Source organism: Oncorhynchus masou, chromosome 5 (assembly GCF_036934945.1).
Source record: "Oncorhynchus masou masou isolate Uvic2021 chromosome 5, UVic_Omas_1.1, whole genome shotgun sequence".
Classification (NCBI taxonomy): Eukaryota; Metazoa; Chordata; class Actinopteri; order Salmoniformes; family Salmonidae; genus Oncorhynchus; species Oncorhynchus masou.
In genome coordinates, this window is record NC_088216.1 from 57732591 (window position 1) to 57756310 (window position 23720).

Here is a 23720-nt window from a genome sequence, read left to right on the forward strand (position 1 = left end):
AGGTGAAATGTCTCCTGCACTCCACACTAGGCCTGCAGTCCTCTGATGACTTCAAAGGTGATGGAGTGGCCCATCCATATAGAAGAGACACCACAGGAATAAAGCTTGTTTGAGCAGGGTATTTGTAGGCTATGTGTAGTGCACGAGCGAGGAAAATATCGCATCTGTAATTCTGGTGTCCATAGAGTCATGTGTCCCTACTCCAATTAATCATTCACACACTGAATGTATCCTGTACCCGCAATGATGAGTCTGTGAACCTTTGTAGATAAATGCCAGATCATCACAATCCTCATCCTGTTCATGAGCTGACAGTCAATGACTCAGAAATGGTGTGTGTGTAAAAAAAAAAAGAGAAACTTGAAACCTGCTTCTGCATGGCATCACTGTGGAAGCTGCTTCAAAGCAGGTCACTGCAAGTGGCGACTCATTTCGCCTTGAACTGGAATGAAAGGGCCAAATAAACGACAATACTTTAAAGAAAACGCTGTCTATTTTGTGTGATATGCTCCCTTCCATATTATTGGGTAAATTGTCTATGCTCTATGATAGTTATTTAATCATGCATATTTTGTCTTAAGTCTACACGTTGAGAAAATATAAATGTTTGTTTAATACCAAACAAGCATAAATAATATGGTTCTACATGCAACAGGCAATCATGGATATAATGATTTCTGCATAGTTTATTCAACGTAAAATTAAAGTGAAGAACGAAGAAATGTAAGCTGCAATGTAACAGACTAGTACATGTAATTTTGTTGCGCTCCAAGAGAGCGCGTGCCGCGTGAAAAAACGCTCCACGCGCGCTCTGGAACCGCACAATAGAACCAATTGATTGGAGGTTGCATGCAGTAGGCGGAACCTGGACACGCTCAACATCCCACATTCAATAGATTATGAGCTACATTTTTATAGTGAACACATTACATTTACACAGCAATTGAGAAGGAGCGCACACGGATCTCATAATATATTGTTTGCCGTATAACAGGTAACGGAGTGAAGAGCCACAAGACAGAAAAAACAGCAAAGAAGCAGATGCAAGATTCGTGTGGAGATATTCGGACTGAGTTCACATTGGCACACTAGTTATTTCTGGTAAGAGCATTATTTACCGTCAATATTCAGTGCAATGTCTTTACATAGTCGGCTATTCATCCCTTCATTCCCTTTGTGGTCGACTGAAACCATATCCAATATGGCTATCAGACAGTTTTATAGAATAGTGTTGCCATCAAGAGTCATGGCATGCATTGTAGCTCGAATAAAAATAAGACTGTGAATTTATTTCGGAAATTTAAGACAGCCTATCTTCTCGAGTTAATTTCTCATAAAGAATACTGTTACATTATAGTTACGTTGTTACATTATTGTTAAATTGGTGTTATATATGACTGAAGTAACGGGTCTCAGTGAGCGCTGATCCAGTTGATAACTTGAACCGCACTCTGGTCTGGTCATACCATGGTCATCTACAATTTCACAAAGTAATTTAAGTAAAAAAATGTTACTGGTCCTCTAGAGTAGGCTAGACTATACTCACCGTCAGTTTGTTACTATCCAGCATGCGGTGTATTTGCCACAGTTCTTCAACATCTCTATAGATTCTCGGGCATTCTTATTAATATGTTATCCTCCTTTTCGCTTAACACTTAAACGTGGCATATATACTACACTGAACAAAAATATAAACATAACATGTAAAGTGTTGGTCCCATGTTTCGTGAGCTGAAATAAAATATCCCAGAAATGTTTCATGTGCACAAAAAGCGTATTTCTCTCACATTTTCTGCACAAATTTGTTTTCATCCCTGTTTGTGAGCATTTCTTCTTTGCCAAGATAATCCACCCACCTGACAAGTGTGGCATATCAGAAGCTGATTAAACAGCATGATCAGTACACAGGTGCACCTTGTTCTGGGGTTAATAACATTGTGCAGTTTTGTCACACAACACAATGCACAGATCAAGTTTTGAGGGATTGTGCAATTGGCATGCTGACTGCAGGAATGCCCACCAGAGCTGTTGTCAGATAAATTTATGTTAATTTCTCTACCATAAGCTGACTCCAATGTTGTTTTAGGCATTTGGCAGTACGTCCAACTGGCCTCACAACCGCAAATCTTGTGTATGGCATTGTGTGGGTGAGTGGTTTGCTGATGTCAACGTTGTAAACAGTCTGCCCCATGGTGGAGGTGGGGTTATGGTATGGGCAGGCATAAGCAATGGACAACGAACACAATTGCATTTTATTGAAGGCAATTTAAATGCACAGAGATACACTGACGAGATCCTGAGCCCCATTGTTGTGCCGTTCATCTGCCGTAATCACCTCATGTTTCAGTATGATCATATCATGCACAACCCCATGTCGCAAGGATCTGTACACAACTCCTGAAAGCTGAACATTTCTATAGTCCTTCATGGCCTGCATACTCACCAGACATGTCACCCATTGAGCCTGTTTGGGATGCTCTGGATCGACGTGTACGACAGTGTGTTCCAGTTCCCACTAAAATATCCAGCAACTTCGCACAGCCATTGAAGATGAGTGGGACAACATTCCACAGGCCCAACAGCCTGATCAACTGAATGTGAAGGAGATGTGTCGCGCTGCATGAGGCAAATGGTGGTCACACCAGATACTGACTGGTTTTCTGATCCAATAGATGCATATTTGCATTCCCAGTCATGTGAAATCCATATATTAGGGCCTAATGAATTTATTTCAATTGACACATTTCCTTATATGAACTGTAACTCAGTAAAATCTTTGAAATTGTTGCATATTGCGTTTATATTTTTGTTCAGTAAATCATAGGCCTAACTGTATTATCATATAGGCTCGTCCAATACTGTTTTCATTTGCCCTTTGAAAATCAGGCCCCTTTAGTTCCAAATGCCTCAAGTGACAAAGGCTATAGTGCATTTAGAAGCAAGTTTTTATCTAGTATGTTGAGTTGTTGTATGTAGGCCTACACCCCCACGCACTAACTCTGTGTCACTCTGCACTAGACAGGTAACAAGCATTCCTAGAGACACCTGGGTTGCTGAGAATCTGCAGAGTGCAGAGCCCCTTCTGTGGGCTATTTGTAGGGAGGGCAGCAGTTGAGACTATTATGTCTGCTGGAGCTGACAGGAGGGAGCAGGTGAGATTTCCTGTTCTGTCAGCCTGTCAGGACTGTACTGTTGATATATTGAATGAGCGCTGGCCTGTCAGTGAGTCGTGCTCTGGCTCACTCTCTCCCTTCAAGCCTCCACCCCCACTCCAGAGCACTGGTTCACAGTTAGATTGGACTGATGCTCCAGCCGGAGCTGTGTGCTCTGAACTGCAGAATCACACAAGTGTGTTTTATGGAAGGTATTTTTTGAGTGAGTGTAACTTAGCATATATTTTTATCGTAGACTTATGGGTTGAGGTTTGATTTATCCTTTGAGTGTCTTGTCTGACTGAACATGACTCTGTGTATCTCAGCAATACAGGCAGCAGTCAGTGGGTTTGTTCAGAGCTAGTGAGAGAGATATAAGTGTAATCGTTTTCTCATTGAGCCATTATCCATGTGAAATTACTCTTGGCCGACGAGTTCTTTTCATCTTATTTGATATACAGTATCAGGCAAAAGTTTGGATACACCTACTCATTCCAGAGTTTTTATTTATTTCTACTATTTTCTGCATTCTACATCAAAACCATGAAATAACACAACCAAAAAGTGTTAAACAAATCAAAAAATATTTTATATTTGAGATTCTTCAAAGTAGCCACCCTTTGCCTTGATGACAACTTTGCACACTCTTGGCATTCTCTCAGCCACCTTCATGAGGTAGTCACCTGGAATACATTTCAATTAACAGGTGTGCCTTGTTAATTTGTGGAATTGTTTTCCTTAATGCAATTGAACCAATCAGTTGTGTTGTGACAAGGTAGGGGTGGTCTACAGTCGATAGCCCTATTTGGTCAGTCAATGTGGACAATTAAGAACTTTGAAAGATTCTTCAAGTGCAGTCGCAAACAAACATCAAGCGCTATGATGAAACTTGCTCTCATGAGGAACACCACAGGAAAGGAAGACCCAGAGTTACCTCTGCTGCAGAGGATAAGTTCATTAGATTTAACTGCACCTCAGAAATTGTAACCCAAATAAATGCTTCACAGACTTCAAGTAACAGACATCTCAACATCATCTGTTCAGAGAAGACAGCGTGACTCAGGCCTTCATGGTTGAATTGCTGAAAACAAACTACTAAAGGATATCAATAAAAAGAGACTTGGTTGGTCCAAGAAAAACGAGCAATGGACATTAGACCGGTGGTCTGATGAGTCCAAATGAGATATTTGGTTCCAACCACCGTGTCTTTGTGAGACGCAGAGTAGGTGAACGGGTGATCTCTGCATGTGTGGTTCCCACCGTGAAGTATAGTGGTGGTGTGATGGTGCTTTGCTGGTGACACTGATTTATTTAGAATTCAAGGAACACTTAACCAGCATGGCTACCACAGCATTCTGCAGCAATACACCATCCCATCTGGTTTGTGCTTAGTGGGACTATCATGTTTTTCAAACAGGACAATGACCCAACACTAAGGGCTATTTGAACAAGGAGAGTGACGGAGTGCTGCATCAGATGACATGGCCTCCACAATTCCCCAACCCAATTGAGATGGTTTGGGATGAGATGGACGGCAGTGTGAAGGAAAAGCAGCCGAGTGCTCAGCATATGTGGGAACTCCTTCAAGACTGTTGGAAAAGCATTCCAGGTGAAGCTGGTTAAGAGAATGCCAAGTGTACAAAGCTTTCATTAAGGTTAAGTGTGACTACTTTGAAGAATCCCAAATATATTTTGATTTGTTTAACACTTTTTTTGGTTACTACATGAGTCCATGTGTTATTTCATAGTTTTGATGTATTCACAACTATTCTACAATGTAGAAAATAGTAAAACAAAAATAAGAAAAACTCTGGAATGAGTAAGTGTCCAAAAGTTTGACTGGTACTGTATGTGAAAACATTAAAAAAAATTACATTTTAAAAACAGTGATTTTCAAAAAGATTCGCAGTGACATGGCAAGCAAGAAAATACCCTCCCCATGGCTAGAAACATGATGCAAGTTAAAAATCACAGTTTCTTACTTTTAATCCTACCCTGTGATGTCAGAAGGATTTATTTAGTACCCTTATGTTTAATAAGATAGAAACACACTGTTTTCACATGTAAACACTGGTATGGTGCTGGAGATAATGAATTAGAAGTTGAAAAGTGGCATAATTGCCCTGTAGAAAAGGAGGACTGTATTAAGGAGGGTTTGACTATTTCAGAGTTTGAAGTGCCACATTGGCGCAGCGAGAAGAATGCAGATGAAAGGAGATGAAGCAGGAATCCAAATAGTAGAGTTTTATTGCACACAAACACAGAAGCACATGGGGAAAGGTGGTTAGATGTGGTTTAGGAGGGAAATACAAGTGGGAGATAAACACATGTTAACACACACGCATGACTGACATGCAAAAGGGATAAATAAATTAATTCCACATGCTGGACTGACAGGAAATTGTACTAAGTAATTTGGCAGCGGAATATAAACGTTAACATCAACTAAAAATGATCTGAATGTTAACAGTTATACATATTCTTTAATAATGAAAGGTACTCACTTCTCAGTCATGAGCACACACACACAACATAGAAAAGAAAACAAGCTGGCTGCCCCATGTATCCATCAACAGGAATAAGAACGACTGGAGGGAGGAACTGCTGCTTAAATGGTCAAGGGTGTTAATGAGCAGAGTGGAGTCAGGTGAGATGAGTGGCAAAGGAGGTGCATGGCCAGAGTAGAGTTAAAACCTGGTTTCTGTCTTGAGCCTTTGTAACATGCCCTTTAAGTCCATTTGGTTTGTGCTGTTCATGTAATCATGTAATCCGATCATTTAGTAATACGTTAAAACGTATATAGTTAAACATTTGACATTAACTTACAATATTAGGAGCAGTCTCAAAGTACTGAGCGACTGTATTGTGCATATCGATTTGCATAACTTCCAAAGTTCCAATGCATTCCCATAGCATAGCCAACTGGTACTATTTTATTTTCTTTACAAAAAACGAATCTGATTTCAGTCACATTTTCTTTTCCACTTCTATAATGGTAATCTTGACAGTTCAATGCAGGAGGGTGGGAGGATAGCTCGCTTTAAGGGGTGAATTGGAACAAAAACACAGACCTAAGGCACATTTCGGGGGTAAAAGGAGCCTCGATGGGCACTACATTAGCCTCTTGAAAGCTCCTTGTATAATCTTCTCTATGGTGTGTGAGAGTCAATGGCCTGGTAAGTAGGTAGAGGGGTTCATTTTATTCCTACATTATTGGATCAAAGAATATTATCCATTTGTAATATATAACCCTCCTGCCTACAGGTATTGCTTTACCTCGGCTGGAATGACAAGTCAACGTGAAGTGAATTAGATTTTACATTTTTGAACTCACAATGCAGTGAGGGAAGACTAAGCTCCCCTGCAGAGATTTGAGCCCCAGAGACTTTTTGATGCTGTGATTTGCTGTCACTCTGAAATAATGAAATTATGGGACATCAACTTCAACAACTTGTTTACTTGTAGCTAAGTCAGAAATGTGTGTTTGAAATTACATTGAACAGCTTTACGATTGATGTGGTTATTACATGTCTTGTAACATTATTCACTTTTGTTTCCCCACATAGCTGAATCCAGCCACTGCTTACTATGTGCTCCTGTTCAACATAATTTCATAGTATATCAGAATGATAAGGAACACCTCAGGGCAATAACCTAGTATGTATGATCAGACACAGTAGTCCAGATGAATTGGAGAAATCCTCAGGCATGAAAGCCAAACTGTTTTTGAAGTACTGTTTGTACATCGAAGTACTTTGTAAAACCGTAGACTGGGAGGGAAAAATGACCTGTAGTCTCTTAAATTGTCTAAACTACCAAGGCTAATGAGTTAGGAAGGCAGTTGGAAAATACTTTTTGGCTGACCAGTTTGAAGCAGGTGAACTGATCTTTTTTTCTGGAAATGTTCATGACATCCGTGTGGATTTGTAAGAGCATAGACTCAAAGATCTTTGGCCATCTTTGAACAGTTTTAAAACAGGGCTTAAAACTCATTATTTCACTAAGTCTTAGAATACCCGGCACTCACACACTTTTAGATTGGCTGGAGAGAAAGTGATGAAAAGTGAGAATGCCTCCAGGTCCACCACAAAATTCCATAATTTCTATTTCATAAAATTATTTAATATTCTTCTGTTGGACTTCTACACCACTGCATCGGTAAAGCTCATGTGTCTGTCTCATGTGTCTGTCACAAGTTAAGTCACAATTTAACATCCATGAGCTCAGTGTTTGCGGGCTCGTGGAAGATATCTCAGAGGAAGTGCTTAAGGGAGAGCATTGATGGAGGACACCCAGAGTCACGCTCCATAACTCAGCATTGATCAGGGTGTCATTAGGCACGGGATGCAGGGCTATAACTAGAAGTAGGCCAGACTCCGAGACATGCCCTTACCCCTCTACTATCTCAATGGCTTCACTGTGACATCAGCAGCAGGGGTGAGGAGAGGTACTAATCTATTTAGAACAGCTGCTTGGGAACACAGCCCTCACATTGGACAGGATTCACTTCCTGGAATGTCAGGAATCAGGATGTGACTTTAAACGTTTTGAATGTGTTACCCTCAGCAGAGCCATATCCCTCTATTTCTGTTTCCAAATAGAAAGGTCTGAGCCGAGCCAGAGCTTTGTTTTGGGTTTTAAGTTAGAGGTATGGCACACATCTCTCATTTTGTGAAGTCCTGGTAGTTATCTCAGCTGTTTTGTGGAACTATAAATGATTTTGAAATAATTGAACCTAAAACCATTGGCAACATGTGCTCACAAGTTCTATGACAGCGGGGTTAGCCTAGCCCTAGACCCATTTGGTACGATGGCATGTGATGTAGTCGGGTCCTCGTCGCTGAACCATGGTGGAGGCCCATCGCTGGGAGTTGTATTTCCAGCTGGATGGTTTCCCCAGTGATGATCTCTCTCCTCATCCATGTGATGAAGAGAAGAGAGAGGGAGAGAAGAGAAGATAGGGCTGGGGAGCCAGGAGAGGATGCTGTCTTTGTCTGGGACCACATGTCTATGATTTGGATGGCTGGACAATTTTTAGGCTTTAGCAATTTTTAGGGCCTTCCTCTGACACCGCCTGGTATAAAGGTCCTGGATGGCAGGGAGCTTCTGTCTCAGTGATGTACTGGGCCATACACACTACCCTCTGTAGCGCCTTGTGGACGGATTCCAAAGCAAAATGTCGACACCTGCTCGTCAAACATCTCATTCCAAAATCATGGGCATTAATATATTGGTCCTCCAGTTGCTGCTATAACAGCCTCCACTCTTCTGGGAAGGCTTTCCACTAGATGTTGGAACATTGCTGCATGGATTTGCTTCTATTCAGCCACAAGCATTAGTGAGGTCGGGCGCTGATGTTCGGCGATTAGGCCTGGCTCGCAGTCAACATTCCATTTCATCCCAAAGGTGTTCAATCAAATTAAATCAAATCAAATTTATTTATATAGCCCTTCGTTCATCAGCTGATATCTCAAAGTGCTGTACAGAAACCCAGCCTAAAACCCCAAACAGCAAGCAATGCAGGTATAGAAGCACGGTGGTTAGGAAAAACTCCCTAGAAAGGCCAAAACCTAGGAAGAAACCTAGAGAGGAACCAGGCTATGTGGGGTGGCCAGTCCTCTTCTGGCTGTGCCAGGTAGAGATTATAACAGAACATGGCCAAGATGTTCAAATGTTCATAAATGACCAGCATGGTCGAATAATAATAAGGCAGAACAGTTGAAACTGGAGCAGCAGCACGGCCAGGTGGACTGGGGACAGCAAGGAGTCATCATGTCAGGTAGTCCTGGGGCATGGTCCTAGGGCTCAGGTCCTCCGAGAGAGAGAAAGAAAGAGAATTAGAGAGAGCATATGTGGGTTGGCCAGTCCTCTTCCGGCTGTGCCGGGTGGAGATTATAACAGAACATGGCCAAGATGTTCAAATGTTCATAAATGACCAGCATGGTCGAATAATAATAAGGTAGAACAGTTGAAACTGGAGCAGCAGCACGGCCAGGTGGACTGGGGACAGCAAGGAGTCATCATGTCAGGTAGTCCTGGGGCATGGTCCTAGGGCTCAGGTCCTCCGAGAGAGAGAAGGAGAGAATTAGAGAATGCACACTTAGATTCACACAGGACACCGAATTGGACAGGAGAAGTACTCCAGATATAACAAACTGACCCCAGCCCCCGACACATAAACTACTGCAGCATAAATACTGGAGGCTGAGACAGGAGGGGTCAGGAGACACTGTGGCCCCATCCGAGGACACCCCCGGACAGGGCCAAACAGGAAGGATATAACCCCACCCACTTTGCCAAAGCACAGCCCCCACACCACTAGAGGGATATCTTCAACCACCAACTTACCATCCTGAGACAAAGCTGAGTATAGCCCGCAAAGATCTCCGCCATGGCACAACCCAAGGGGGGGTGCCAACCCAGACATGATGACCACATCAGTGAATCAACCCACTCAGGTGACGCACCCCGTCCAGGAACGGCATGAGAGAGCCCCAGTAAGCCAGTGACTCAGCCCCTGTAATAGGGTTAGAGGCAGAGAATCCCAGTGGAAAGAGGGGAACCGGCCAGGCAGAGACAGCAAGGGTGGTTCGTTGCTCCAGAGCCTTTCCGTTCACCTTCCCACTCCTGGGCCAGACTACACTCAATCATTTGACCCACTGAAGAGATGAGTCTTCAGTAAAAACTTAAAGGTTGAGACCGAGTTTGCGTCTCTGACATGGGTAGGCAGACCGTTCCATAAAAATGGAGCTCTATAGGAGAAAGCCCTGCCTCCAGCTGTTTGCTTAGAAATTCTAGGGACAATTAGGAGGCCTGCGTCTTGTGACCGTAGCGTACGTGTAGGTATGTACGGCAGGACCAAATCAGAGAGATAGGTAGGAGCAAGCCCATGTAATGCTTTGTAGGTTAGCAGTAAAACCTTGAAGTCAGCCCTTGCTTTGACAGGAAGCCAGTGTAGGGAGGCTAGCACTGGAGTAATATGATCAAATTTTTTGGTTCTAGTCAGGATTCTAGCAGCCGTATTTAGCACTAACTGAAGTTTATTTAGTGCTTTATCCGGGTAGCCGGAAAGTAGAGCTTTGCAGTAGTCTAACCTAGAAGTGACAAAAGCATGGATTAATTTTTCTGCATCATTTCTGGACAGAAAGTTTCTGATTTTTGCAATGTTACGTAGATGGAAAAAAGCTGTCCTTGAAATGGTCTTGATATGTTCTTCAAAAGAGAGATCAGTGTCCAGAGTAACGCCAAGGTCCTTCACAGTTTTATTTGAGACGACTGTACAACCATTAAGATTAATTGTCAGATTCAACAGAAGATCTCTTTGTTTCTTGGGACCTAGAACAAGCATCTCTGTTTTGTCCGAGTTTAAAAGTAGAAAGTTTGCAGCCATCCACTTCCTTATGTCTGAAACACATGCTTCTAGAAAGGGCAATTTTGGGGCTTCACCATGTTTCATTGAAATGTACAGCTGTGTGTCATCCGCATAGCAGTGAAAGTTAACATTATGTTTTCGAATAACATCCCCAAGAGGTAAAATATATAGTGAAAACAATAGTGGTCCTAAAACGGAACCTTGAGGAACGCCGAAATTTACAGTTGATTTGTCAGAGGACAAACCATTCACAGAGACGAACTGATATCTTTCCGACAGATAAGATCTAAACCAGGCCAGAACTTGTCCGTGTAGACCAATTTGGGTTTCCAATCTCTCCAAAAGAATGTGGTGATCGATGGTATCAAAAGCAGCACTAAGGTCTAGGAGCACGAGGACAGATGCAGAGCCTCGGTCCGATGCCATTAAAATGTCATTTACCACCTTCACAAGTGCCGTCTCAGTGCTATGATGGGGTCTAAAACCAGACTGAAGCATTTCGTATACATTGTTTGTCTTCAGGAAGGCAGTGAGTTGCTGCGCAACAGCCTTTTCTAAGATTTTTGAGAGGAATGGAAGATTCGATATAGGCCGATAGTTTTTTATATTTTCTGGGTCAAGGTTTGGCTTTTTCAAGAGAGGCTTTATTACTGCCACTTTTAGTGAGTTTGGTACACATCCGGTGGATAGAGAGCCGTTTATTATGTTCAACATAGGAGGGCCAAGCACAGGAAGCAGCTCTTTCAGTAGTTTAGTTGGAATAGGGTCCAGTATGCAGCTTGAAGGTTTAGAGGCCATGATTATTTTCATCATTGTGTCAAGAGATATAGTACTAAAACACTTGAGCGTCTCTCTTGATCCTAGGTCCAGGCAGAGTTGTGCAGACTCAGGACAACTGAGCTTTGAAGGAATACGCAGATTTAAAGAGGAGTCTGTAATTTGCTTTCAAATAATCATATTTTTTTCCTCAAAGAAGTTCATGAATTTATCACTGCTAAAGTGAAAGTCATCCTCTCTTGGGGAATGCTGCTGTTTAGTTAGCTTTGCGACAGTATCAAAAAGGAATTTCGGATTGTTCTTATTTTCCTCAATTAAGTTAGAAAAATAGGATGATCGAGCAGCAGTAAGGGCTCTTCGGTATTGCACGGTACTGTCTTTCCAAGCTAGACGGAAGACTTCCAGTTTGGTGTGGCGCCATTTCCGTTCCAATTTTCTGGAAGCTTGCTTCAGAGCTCGGGTATTTTCTGTGTACCAAGGAGCTAGTTTCTTATGAGAAATGTTTTTAGTTTTTAGGGGTGCAACTGCATCTAGGGTATTGCGCAAGGTTAAATTGGGTTCCTCAGTTAGGTGGTTAACTGATTTTTGTTCTCTGGTGTCATTGGGTAGACAGAGGGAATCTGGAAGGACATCAAGGAATCTTTGTGTTGTCTGTGAATTTATAGCACGACTTTTGATGTTCCTTGGTTGGGGTCTGAGCAGATTATTTGTTGCAATTGCAAACGTAATAAAATGGTGGTCCGATAGTCCAGGATTATGAGGAAAAACATTAAGATCCACAACATGGGGTCCTCAATGGGGTTGAGGGTCCTCAATCCTCAATGGGGTTGAGGTTAGGGCTCTGTGCAGGCCAGTCAAGTTCTTCCACATCGATCTCGACAAACCATTTCTTTATGGACCTTGCTTTGTGCACGGGGACATTGTCATGCTGGAACAAGAAAGGGCCTTCCCCAAACTGTTGCCACAAATTGGAAGCACATAATCGTCTAGAATGTCATTGTATGCTGTAGTGTTGCGATTTCCCTTCACTGGGTCAGCCTGAACCATGAAAAACAGCCCCAGACCATTATTCCTCCTCCACCAAATTTTACAGTTGGCACTATGCATTCGGGCAGGTAGCGTTCTCCTGAAATCGTTTGAAACCCAGATTCGTCCTTCGGACTGCCAGATGGTGAAGCATTTCCACTGCTCCAGAGTCCAATGGCGGCAAGCTTTTTACACCACTCCAGCCGACGTTTAGCATTGTGCATGGTGATCTTAGGCATAAGTGCGGCTGATCTGCCATGGAAACCCATTTCATGAAGCTCCCGAAGAACAGTTATTGTGCTGACGTTGCTTCCAGAGGCAGTTTGGAACTCTGTAGTGAGTGCTGCAACCGAAGACACATGATTTTTACACGTTACGTGCTCCAGCACTGGATGGTCCTGTTTTGTGAACTTGTGTGGCCTACCACTTCGCGGCTGAGCCATTGCTGCTCCGAGACTTTTCCACTTCACAATAACAGTACTTAGACTTGACCGGAGCAGCTCTAGCAGGGCAGAAATTTGATGAACTGATTTATTGGAAAGGTGGCATCCTTTGCAGGTGCCACGTTGAAATTCACTGAGATCTTCAGTAAGGCCATTTTACTGCCAATGTTTGTCTATGGAGATTGCATGGCAGTGTGCTAGATTTTATACACCTGTCAGCAACTGGTGTGGCTGAAATAGCCAAATCCACTAATAGTTTACCAAGCGATGAAGAAGCCAGTCAAGATGCATACAATGGTATAACTGTATAACTTTTTGAGGATCTGAAGGCCCATGCCTAATCTTTTTAGCCTCCTGAGGGAGAAGAGGCATTGTCATGCCTTCTTCACGATTGTGTTGGTGTGCGTGGACCATGTTATTTAGTGATGTGGCACAAAGGAATTTGAAGCTCTCGACCTGCTCAATTACAGCCCCATCGATATGGATCCGTTTCCTGTAGTCCGCGATCAGCTCCTTTGTCTTGCTGATGGGTGAAATCCTTGAAATGGTCCAGCGTCTCCTTCTCCCCACACAGAGGGTTAAATATACAACAAATAATGAGGGAAATGGAAACCAGGTTTGTAGGAAAACAAGACCAGACAAATGGAAAATGAAAAGTGGATCGACAATGCCTAGAAGACCGGTGACGCCGACCGCCGAAAGCCACCTGAACAAGGAGAGGAAACGACTTCGGTGGAAGTCGTGACACATGTTCTCAGAATATATGATATTAATGTTCTAGACATGTTTCATGGGAACTTTGCAAAAACAATGACGTATAAAACATGACGTATAAAACATAGAATGTTCTGTCATGGTCCCCTGGAGTTTTTTGTGTAGTTCCCAGCTTGTTCCGGGGACGTCCCTTAAAACATTTTTAGGGCGTTGCCTGATGGTCTCAAAGAAACATTCTCCCCACCCCTCAAAAAAACATGTTACTTTACAAACCACCACTTGTTACTGTTGCAGAGCCCATCAAGGTCCTGATTGGTGAACTACTAATATATTTACAGCTTTTTGTCTGTTGGCAGGAATAGGGACACCAACACACACACAGTGCTTTTAATGTACAACATTTCAACTTAAATATTTGCCACACATGATTACATTGTGCATATATATTTATACAGTAAATACTATTCAACATGTCCTCACTTGGGATTTGAATTCACAGCCTCTTGGTTAACAGCATTCGATCATCCTGCTACACCACTATGCCTGTGTCCATTATCAGTTAATCTGACTATTCTCTCATCATTAATTTGATTTACTTGTTTCAACCATTTGAGGGTTTACTGTCTGGCTGTCTAATGTTGGTGGGGGCATATTACTTAGTTTTAATGTTACTCCTTAATCACTATGATAGAGTGAGTGTGATTTTAACAGAGCCGAGATGTACTTTGAAGTGCAAAGTGTAGCAATGCAGGTGAAATCAGTCATTGACACAGACTGGTGTAATGGGAAGATTGGAATGCCATGAACCAAGAGTTTGTGAGTTCAAATCCCAGGTGAGGACATGTTGAGTAATAATGACTGAATAAATGAATAATGTAATCATATGTGTAAATTGAAAGCTTTGTTTGTGTGAGTGTTTCTAACCATACCAACAGGGAAAGTACTTCATTGGCTTGGCAACAGTAACAATGTGTGATGAAGCAAGTTTTTTTGGACCATCAGGCGACGCCCTAACAACATCTTTAGTAACGTCCAAGGAACAAGACGGGAAGTAGACAACAATCTCAAAGGGACCATGACAGAATGTCTTATGTTTTAAACGTTATTGGGCACAGGTAACCTTGTTTTGTGTATGTTGGGTGTGACGTTGATGGAATATTCTCCTAACCATCAGAAAACGGGACACATGAATGTTCTTGCAATGTTGCCATAAACTGTGTCTAGAACATTAATATCTTATAGTCTGAGAACATGGTAACCATGTTCTGGGTAAGTTCTGTTTGACATTAAGGGAATGTTCTCCGAACTATAACGCCAAAACATGCTAAATAAGTTCTCAGGAAGTTTTTGCTAACATACATAGAATGTTCCTGTAACTAACAGAAAACTGGACCCTCAAATGGCAAAGGTTCTCTTTCCCTAGAATTGTTAGCTGGGAAGTGCCTTGCTCAAGGGCACATTGACACCTTGCCAGCTCAGGCATTAGAACGACCAACATTTCAGTTACTGGCCCAACACGCTAACTGCTAGGCTACCTGCCACCCATCTTGGGAGCAAGAGAGAGAAGAGGGTAGGAGTGTGAGGAAGAAGGGATAGAGTGAATTAGAGCAGGGGAGGGCAGTGAGTTCTTGGGGAATTGGCGATGAAAAAGAGTTCCGCCTGGGCATCAGAACAGATGTGTCTGACTTTGAGGCTCTCTCTGATAGTGTCTCAGCAACCTCACTTGCCATTCAATTAATTGGTCTGTGACTGACTGGAACTACTTGAAACAAAGAGAAATCAACGGCACGTAGATATAAAGTAGAGCTGAAGGGTCCCATGTGTTGATTGATTCAGTTGTTTAAGCACTTAATTTAGCAGTCCAGTCAATGTTATGCTGCTGAAAGAACGCCAAGTAGTATGCTGAATGGAAGCTGATAGTTATAGCTGGTGCCAGTGCATCCCCCTCACACTGAAGTATTTGTGGAATGAAATGAAAATAGCAATGTGGATAAATGTGAAGCACACCCTTGTCTGATTGCTGTGTGTGTAGAACCAGAATAGATAGATGACAGTTCAGCCCATCCATAATGTTTACTAAGACTAGTGTTTCACAACTTTACCAGGCAGGTTTATTTCAGGTGTCCACTGCATCCATCCGTCCATCCATCCATCCATCCATCCATCCATCCATCCATCCATCTGTCCATCCATATTCACACGTGCTGGTGCCAACACGCCTCTGTTTGTGACATGAGGCTATTTTTAGCAGCATAGTGAGTTTGTGTGTGTGTGACACACATGGGAGGTTAAATCCCGATTTCCCACCTGAGTGAGAGTGGCTCTAGTATAATCCAGTCATCCTAGGGAAAGACAGAGACAGGCTGTCAGAAGCACCCAGACTCTCTTCTCCACTGTTTGCTCTTAAACACAGGGAGACACACGTCTATTTTTAGCTCATCAGAGAAATTATGTGGAAAAGTGTAATCTCTTAATCTGTTGGAAATCTCTCCACACTGAACGTTCAGCCCACTAGAGAGAGATGAGATGTTTTCTTGTCAGACAGTTGTCACTCAGAGCCCTGGGGATTTCAATTTGACAGCCAGCAAGACAGAAAAAAACGAAATACCTCAGTGGCACATCATGAGATTTTCTCATGGTAGCCGAATTGCGTTTCTATTTGACTGTAATGCTTAAACCCTCATCTTGCTGAGGTAAGGTCTACCACAGATCATTTTCCCAGTATCTATTCTAGTGGTTAATCAAAATACAATACAGATTGGTGGGTTGTAAGGAAAACATGTATATGGAATCAAACCTCTGTAGCCACAGGGGTTTGGGAAAGTCAAAGGGCTTTGCTGATTGGATATGGAGCAGAGGCACTTTTTCTCTGCCTGAGGAGAGTACCAAAACTGCATAAAAAATCCCTTATTATTTAATGATAGTCCAAAGCCTCTTCAACAGATTAAGCTCAAATGAAATTACAGTGGACTAATGAAGCACAGAGCCTTGACAGTGTTGAAGGAGGGGTGCCCGATAATTCCTCGAGCAGACTACTCACACACACACCCACCTACAGACACTCACACCCACACCCACGGGCAATATAAGTAATCAGTGTTGGTAGATGTGGTGTGCGGGTCAGGGTCCTGCTTTGGAGTTGTTCTGGGTTCGCGGTAAACACTAATCTTTTGGTCCACACACACACACACACACACACACACACACACACACACACACACACACACACACACACACACACACACACACACACACACACACACACACACACACACACACACACACACACACACACACACACACGGGGGCAATATAAGTAATCAGTGTTGGTAGATGTGGTGTGCTGGTCAGGCTCCTGCTTTGGAGTGGTTCTGGGTTCGCGGTAAACACTTCTCTACTGGTCCTCATACATCTTCCTCCGGGATGACGTCTCTTAGCCATGTTGCCTACGTCAGAGTAGCCTAGCCCCAGCAGCACAGACTGAGGGTGAGAATTTGCGGAGGGTTTTTTGAGATCAGGGCTCTTCAAGGCTTGGATAAACAAGCAAGCCTCTGACAGATTAGACAGGGAAGGAGGACATTGATTTTCTCCCACACAAAGCCTAACAATGTGACATTTGCTCTTGCGTAATTATGCCCCTATTTCCATCCCTCCACCCCCCACCCCCACCCTTACCGAACAAGCTCCTTTCCTCTGGGGACATGGCCTTCTGTCTACACAAAGCAGACACCCAACAACAACACCCATGAAACCCTGCAAGAACAGAACACAACAGTGGTTTATAAAATCACTGCATCCACAACATCCACTGTCTTAGGGAGCAATATAGGGATCATTGCCAATAGTCATTCTGTCAGCCTTTCCATGTGTATCTTAATGCTGCATGCAGAGCAGTAGCAGATAAACCCCATCTATTAATAGTTGTTTATAGAGAGACCTTTAAAAATAACAGCATGTTGAAAATAATTAAACTCTCGATGTAATTACCTGACGCCACATGTGCACCTCCCTCGAGGTGGTGAGTAAGCTTGCATGACGTTCTCCCAACAAACTACTTCCTGTCAAACTACACACACACACACACACACACACACACACACACACACACACACACACACACACACACACACACACACACACACACACACACACACACACACACACACACACACACACACACACACACACACACACACACACACTTTTAGGTAGCTAATCTGGGAAAGTGAGGTGTTTGAGATTTAAGTGATGATGGCTGGGCAGGCAGGCAGGCTTTGTTAATTGTGTATGAAGGATATGTGATGATGGTGGCATCATGCTGTACAAATCATTGGCGATTGGTGCCGATTAAGATGAGGGAGGACTGTTTTTTGGTTTAATGAGCATGGTCTTATTTCTATTACAGCATATTGGATGACTCATTCATATTCCATTCACCCAGCTCAAACATTAATTAACGTTTGGGCTACTACATGATGCTCTAATTTCCCTATATCCATCATGAGGTTGCTACAACGTAGCCTATGAATGAAAGTTTACAACGTAGGTGCACAGGTCAAGATCTTTTTGTTGACAGACCGTAGCACATTCAATACCACCTTGCACACTCTTTCTTGCTTGCATCTAGCTGATCTAGATTGTAATAATTAGTCCAACAGTTGCAAACTATATTTTCTGTTGTACAAATGCAGGTATGTTTATCTCCATTTCGTTCCGTTTGCTTCCGTTTAAGAAAACCTTTTCAACAGAATTCGCTGAATGAATACACCCTGATCAAACGCAAACACAGAACTAGCAGCCACATACAAACAACATGATCACACTCTCTCCTCCTCTCACATTTTCCCTTTTCAGTGAACAATACAACAGCTGTCTGTGACCAGGTGACAAAACCTTTCCAAACCAGACCTTCATATCATATATTAATTTGTATTTATTTCACCTTTATTTACCCAGGTAGGCCAGTTGACAACAAGTTCTCATTTACAACTGCAACCTGGCCAAGATAAAGCAAAGCAGTGCAACAAAAACAACAACACAGAGTTACACATGGAGAAAAACAAACATACAGTCAATAATACAGTTGAAAAATAAGTCTGTATACAATGTGAGCAAATGAGGTGAGATAAGGGAGGTAAATGCAAAAAAAGGCCATGGTGGCGAAGTAAATACAATATAGCAAGTAAAACACTGGAATGGTAGATTTGCAGTGGAAGAATGTGCAAAGTAGAAATAGAAATAATGGGGTGCAAAGGAGCAAAATAAATAAATACAGTAGGGGAAGAGGTAGTTGTTTTGGCTAAATTATAGATGGGCTATGTACCGGTGCAGTAATCTGTGAGCTGCTCTGACAGCTGGTGCTTAAAGCTAGTGAGGGAGATAGGTGTTTTGTAGTTCGTTCCAGTCATTGGCAGCAAAGAACTGGAAGGAGAGGTCGGCCAAAGGAAGAATTGGCTTTGGGGTTGGCCAGAGAGATATACCTGCTGGAGCGCGTGCTACAGGTGGGTGCTGCTATGGTGACCAGCGAGCTGAGATAAGGGGGACTTTTCCTAGCAGTGTCTTGTAGATGACCTGGAGCAGGTGGGTTTGGCGACGAGTTTGAAGCGAGGGCCAGCCAACGAGAGCATACAGGTCACAGTGGTGGGTAGTATGTATGGCTTTGGTGACAAATCGGATGGCACTGTGATAGACTGCATCCAATTTATTGAGTAGGGTATTGGAGGCTATTTTGTAAATGACATCGCCGAAGTCGAGGATCGGTAGGATGGTCAGTTTTACGAGGGTAAGTTTGGCAGCATGAGTGAAGGAGGCTTTGTTATCATAACCACTAACCGCTACACACAGCCTACATCGTTGTCACCATATTAGCTAAAGTAAAAGTAGCTACTAGAACTAACGCATTACTAAACCCACTGCAATCATGCAGTACAGTGGACAGCAAGCAGTTTAGCAGTTACGCTGGCTGGCCCCAGTGGCAATACATGAATAAAACCAAAAGCTTACCATGACTTGGAAGAATTCCAGTGTTGAATAGCTATAGCCAGCTAGCTAACATAGCATCACTCTCTGTTTGAGCTGGGTGTTTGATTAGGCTAAACTCCCTAGTTGCATTCGCTAGCTAAGTAAGTGAAAGTTTAACTTCTTAAGGTATAGGGGGCAGCATTTTCACTTTTGGATAAATAGCTTGCCCAATTTCAACTTCCTGCTACTCATGCCAAGAATATAAGATAGGAATATTGTTAGTATATTTGGATAGAAAACACTCTGAAGTTTCTAAAACGGTTTGAATCATGTCTGTGAGTATAACAGAACTTATGTAACAGGCAAAACCCCGAGGACTAACCGTTCAAAATTTTATTTTTGAGATCTCTGTCTGTTCACTGATTTCTCATCGGCAAACGATATTTCTTAGGAACTTGTTTTCAGTTCCCAGTGCTTCCACTGGATGTCACCAGTCTTTGGAATTTGGTTGAGGTTATTCCTTTGTGCAATGAAGAAGTAGGCCAACTAGGAACTGCGTAACACTGTTGAGAGTTGCGCAAGACTTGAAAAGTAGCTTGGTTTGTTGTCTTCCTGTATTGAACACAGATAGACCCGTCTTCAATTTGATCGATTATTAATGTTTAAAAATACCTAAAGTTGTATTACAAAAGTAGTTTGAAATATTTTGGCAAAGTTTATAGGCAACTTTTGAAATATTTTGTAGTGACGTTGCGCATTTTGGAAGCTGTTTTTTCTGGATGAAATGCGCCAAATTAATTGACATTTTGGATATATATGGACGGAATTAATCGAACAAAAGGACCAATTGTGAAGTTTATGGGACATTTTGGAGTGCCAACAAAAGAAGCTCGTCAAAGTTAAGGCATGTTTTATATTTTATTTCTGCGTTTTGTGTAGCGCCTGTAGGGTTGAAATATGCTACCCTCTTTGTTTACTGTTGTGCTATCATCAGATAACAGCTTCTTATGCCTTCGCCGAAAAGCCTTTTTAAAAATCTGACATGTTGGCTAGATTCACAACGAGTGTAGCTTTAATTGAGTATCTTACATGTGTGATTTAATGAAAGTTAGATTTTTACATCAATTTATTTGATTTTGCCGCACTGCATTTTCCCTGGTTTTATACCATAAGAAGTTAAACAAATTCCAAAAATATAGCTCTCTCTCTCTTTTGCTTCTCCTTCATTTTTAAAGAAATTAATTTGTTCAAAACTGTTCAACTATTCAACTTTCTCTGTCTTTCAGTCAACTACTCTGTCTTTCAGTCAACTAGAACACATTTGATGCACTGCAGCACTAGCTAGCTCTAGTTTATGCTTTAAGTACTAGATTTATTCTCTGATCCTTTGATTGAGTGGACAACATGTCAGTTCATGCTGTAAGAGCTCTGATAGGTTGGAGGACGTCCCCCGGAAGATGTCATAATTACTGTGTAAGTCGATGGAAGTTGGTGAGAACCATGAGCATCCTAGGTTTTAAACAATTTTTCTTTTTATGAATTTCACTGAGGAGGATGGTCCTCCCCTTTTTCTTCTGAGGAGCCTCCGCTAGTACAAAGATGCTATCTTAATTTAACCAGTTTCTCTCAGCGTGAAAATGATCATGTAGCAACAGAAAATGTGAATTATTATGTGCATGATAATTAATGGTCATTTTTGTAGGAGTTGATAAAAAAAATGTTAGGATAAATCAAGTCTGACATTTTAAACCGGAAATGACAAACTTTATAAGCCTTTTTAAACCTCGAATTCACTACAATTTGCATTTCCTACGGCGCAGGAAACTTCTCTGTGACAAAAGAGTGATCAAATTGAGATAGAACATCTGTATGTTATTCAGGATGTGATCTCATCGCTACTGTGATTTGACCTAGATAGACCTCTTCTCATCAACACACAACCTCCTTTTCTCTTATGTTTCATACTGTAATATACTGTATGTAAACTGTAGGTGTAGTATTCTGGTTTTGTTCTATGTGTGATATCCTGGTGAGATGTCTCCAAGTCCTTAACATGGAGATCTGTGTGTCCTTGCTGCTTACACCGCACAGTGACTGTCCTACATTTGTCATTGTAAATGTTATCTTCTTCATCGCCACACATTCTCTTTCATCTTCAGTGACTCACTCTCTCAGGGGCTTAGTGGAACAATAAATTAAGTCTTCAAACATACTGTATTCATACCGTATTCCCTGTGTCTGTGACTAGAGATCTGCCAGGCATTCTGGCTGAATGAAAACACATTGGGTTTGTGTTTTCACACCCAGCTAGCTGAAGGAAGTCACATGTTGCTTTAGTTAATTGATCCAATGGTTATTGAAGATGTGATTCTGCCCAATCAGCTTTGACGTGGAGAAGCTCCACCCTGTGAGTTCATCCCAGAGATCCCCCTGTGGTTCAGCCAGCCAATCACACATCCTTTCCACTTCAGATCCTCCTCTGAGCGTTCTCTCCAGACTGTCTAAGATTCGTGAGCTCTTTGAGTGACAGAGAGACTCCTCACTGGCGATGGGCTCCAAGTGTGTGTGGCACCGCCTACCGCCCTTCCCCTGCCACACATGTGCGTGAGCGCGGGACACCGGTAGCTGCGGAATTCAAGGTGGCGTCTTTTCAATTAGGGCACAATGAATTACCTTTTCAGCCCCTCGAGTGGCCTGGCAAGCTGCAGCAAAGGGGGCCCCGGCAGTATAATGATGCTTGGCACAATAGCATCACTGTTCTCCGGCCCGTTCCCAGGAAACCACACAACATGCGCCATTGTGTGCCGTGTTTTGCTGGCTGACCACGTTGCCCGGCTTTAGCCAGAGAGACAGAGGAGCCTGGCTGTGCAATAAGGCTCACATCACAACGTGGTTGGTGGAGGCCAGTAACACAGTGACACAGGCCATGAGGGGCTGCTGCTCGATGGAGACTAATATTTATTCACCTCCCTCAGTCTTTGACGTGCTAAAATCATTTTACAAAAAGCTACATTTAAAAGGCGGGCAGGGGAGGGGAGGTGGTGGTTGTAGGGGTGGTGGGAAGCAGGAACAGGGGGCTGCTGAGGGGACCAGGCCCAATGAAGGGGGCTGAAGCACTGAGAGAGAGCACTGTCACTACGCTAAGCTCTTCCTAATTAAATTTAAAAAATGGCGAGCTAAAACAAAAAAATTGGGAACAAGGATGCCCAAAACTGGTTCTAAGCTAGTCGTAGCTGGTTCTACTGCCTTTCATCTCCTTCTTCTGTGGGTCCCGCTATGTGTGTGCCACCTTCTCTAACACCCCTTCGCCCCCAACTCTCTATACCCCCCTACTCCATCCGCACTTTACCCCTGTTTACGCTGCATAGCTAATGGAGAAATTAGTGGTGGTGGCTTTCAGCGACAGCCAGAGAGGGAACCGAGGTAGACAGGAACCAGGAGATGTATGTCACAGGAGTCTTTCAGGGGCCTTCCAGGGTCCCGCACACCAGCAGCTCTGCTTAGACACCACTGCAGGGGACCTAGGACACATGGGCCCCGAATAGAGGGGCCCAAACCATCCCTCACAAAGCCTAGAGTGTCACAGCTAACTGGGACCTTTTCTCTTCCGAGGAAAGAGAGAGGAAAATACCTGTCAGCTGACAACTAAATAATGCCAGAGATTCTCCCCGGAATCAAAGGTTGTTTATCAACTTAGCTTTCCGACTTCAGTGGTGGTGGCTGGTGTTTTTATCTTATGTGCGACAAACTGAAAATAGAAAGTGTTTGTGTTGTCTGCTCCTCTAGCGTTCTTAGAAAGCACTTTATAACTCAGGCACGTTTAACAGGGGCCTACCAGGAAGACACAGACAGACTCATTATATCTGCCAAGAGCAGGCCTCTTTCAACATGCCTCTTATAGTCGCCAGCAACTCATTTGTACTCAAGTTGTACAATTTGTATCCCAATTCTGGATCTAGATGGCTGTGTAAGATGTGTAAGATATGAGAGCTTATCTGCATTTAAATAACTGTCTGTAATATTCCAGTGATTGTGAACATAATTAAATCATCAGCTGTAGTCTAACTGCCGCTTGTCTATTATTTCCTAGACTCCTGAAGGAAAAGAAGAAAAGAAAAGAGGACATCAGACACACACACACACACACACACACACACACACACACACACACACACACACACACACACACACACACACACACACACACACACACACACACACACACACACACACACACACATCCATCAGCACAAAGACAGTGACACATCCATCAGC

At 42.8% G+C, this 23720-nt stretch overlaps 1 long non-coding RNA gene across 1 annotated transcript; it reads left to right on the plus strand.

Moving 5' to 3' along the window:
- Positions 1-827: 827 nt before the first annotated feature.
- Positions 828-23663, plus strand: LOC135527481 (uncharacterized). The gene is made up of 2 exons (XR_010453437.1): positions 828-1101; positions 23536-23663. It is a non-coding gene; the product is annotated as an uncharacterized LOC135527481 (long non-coding RNA).
- Positions 23664-23720: the final 57 nt, after the last annotated feature.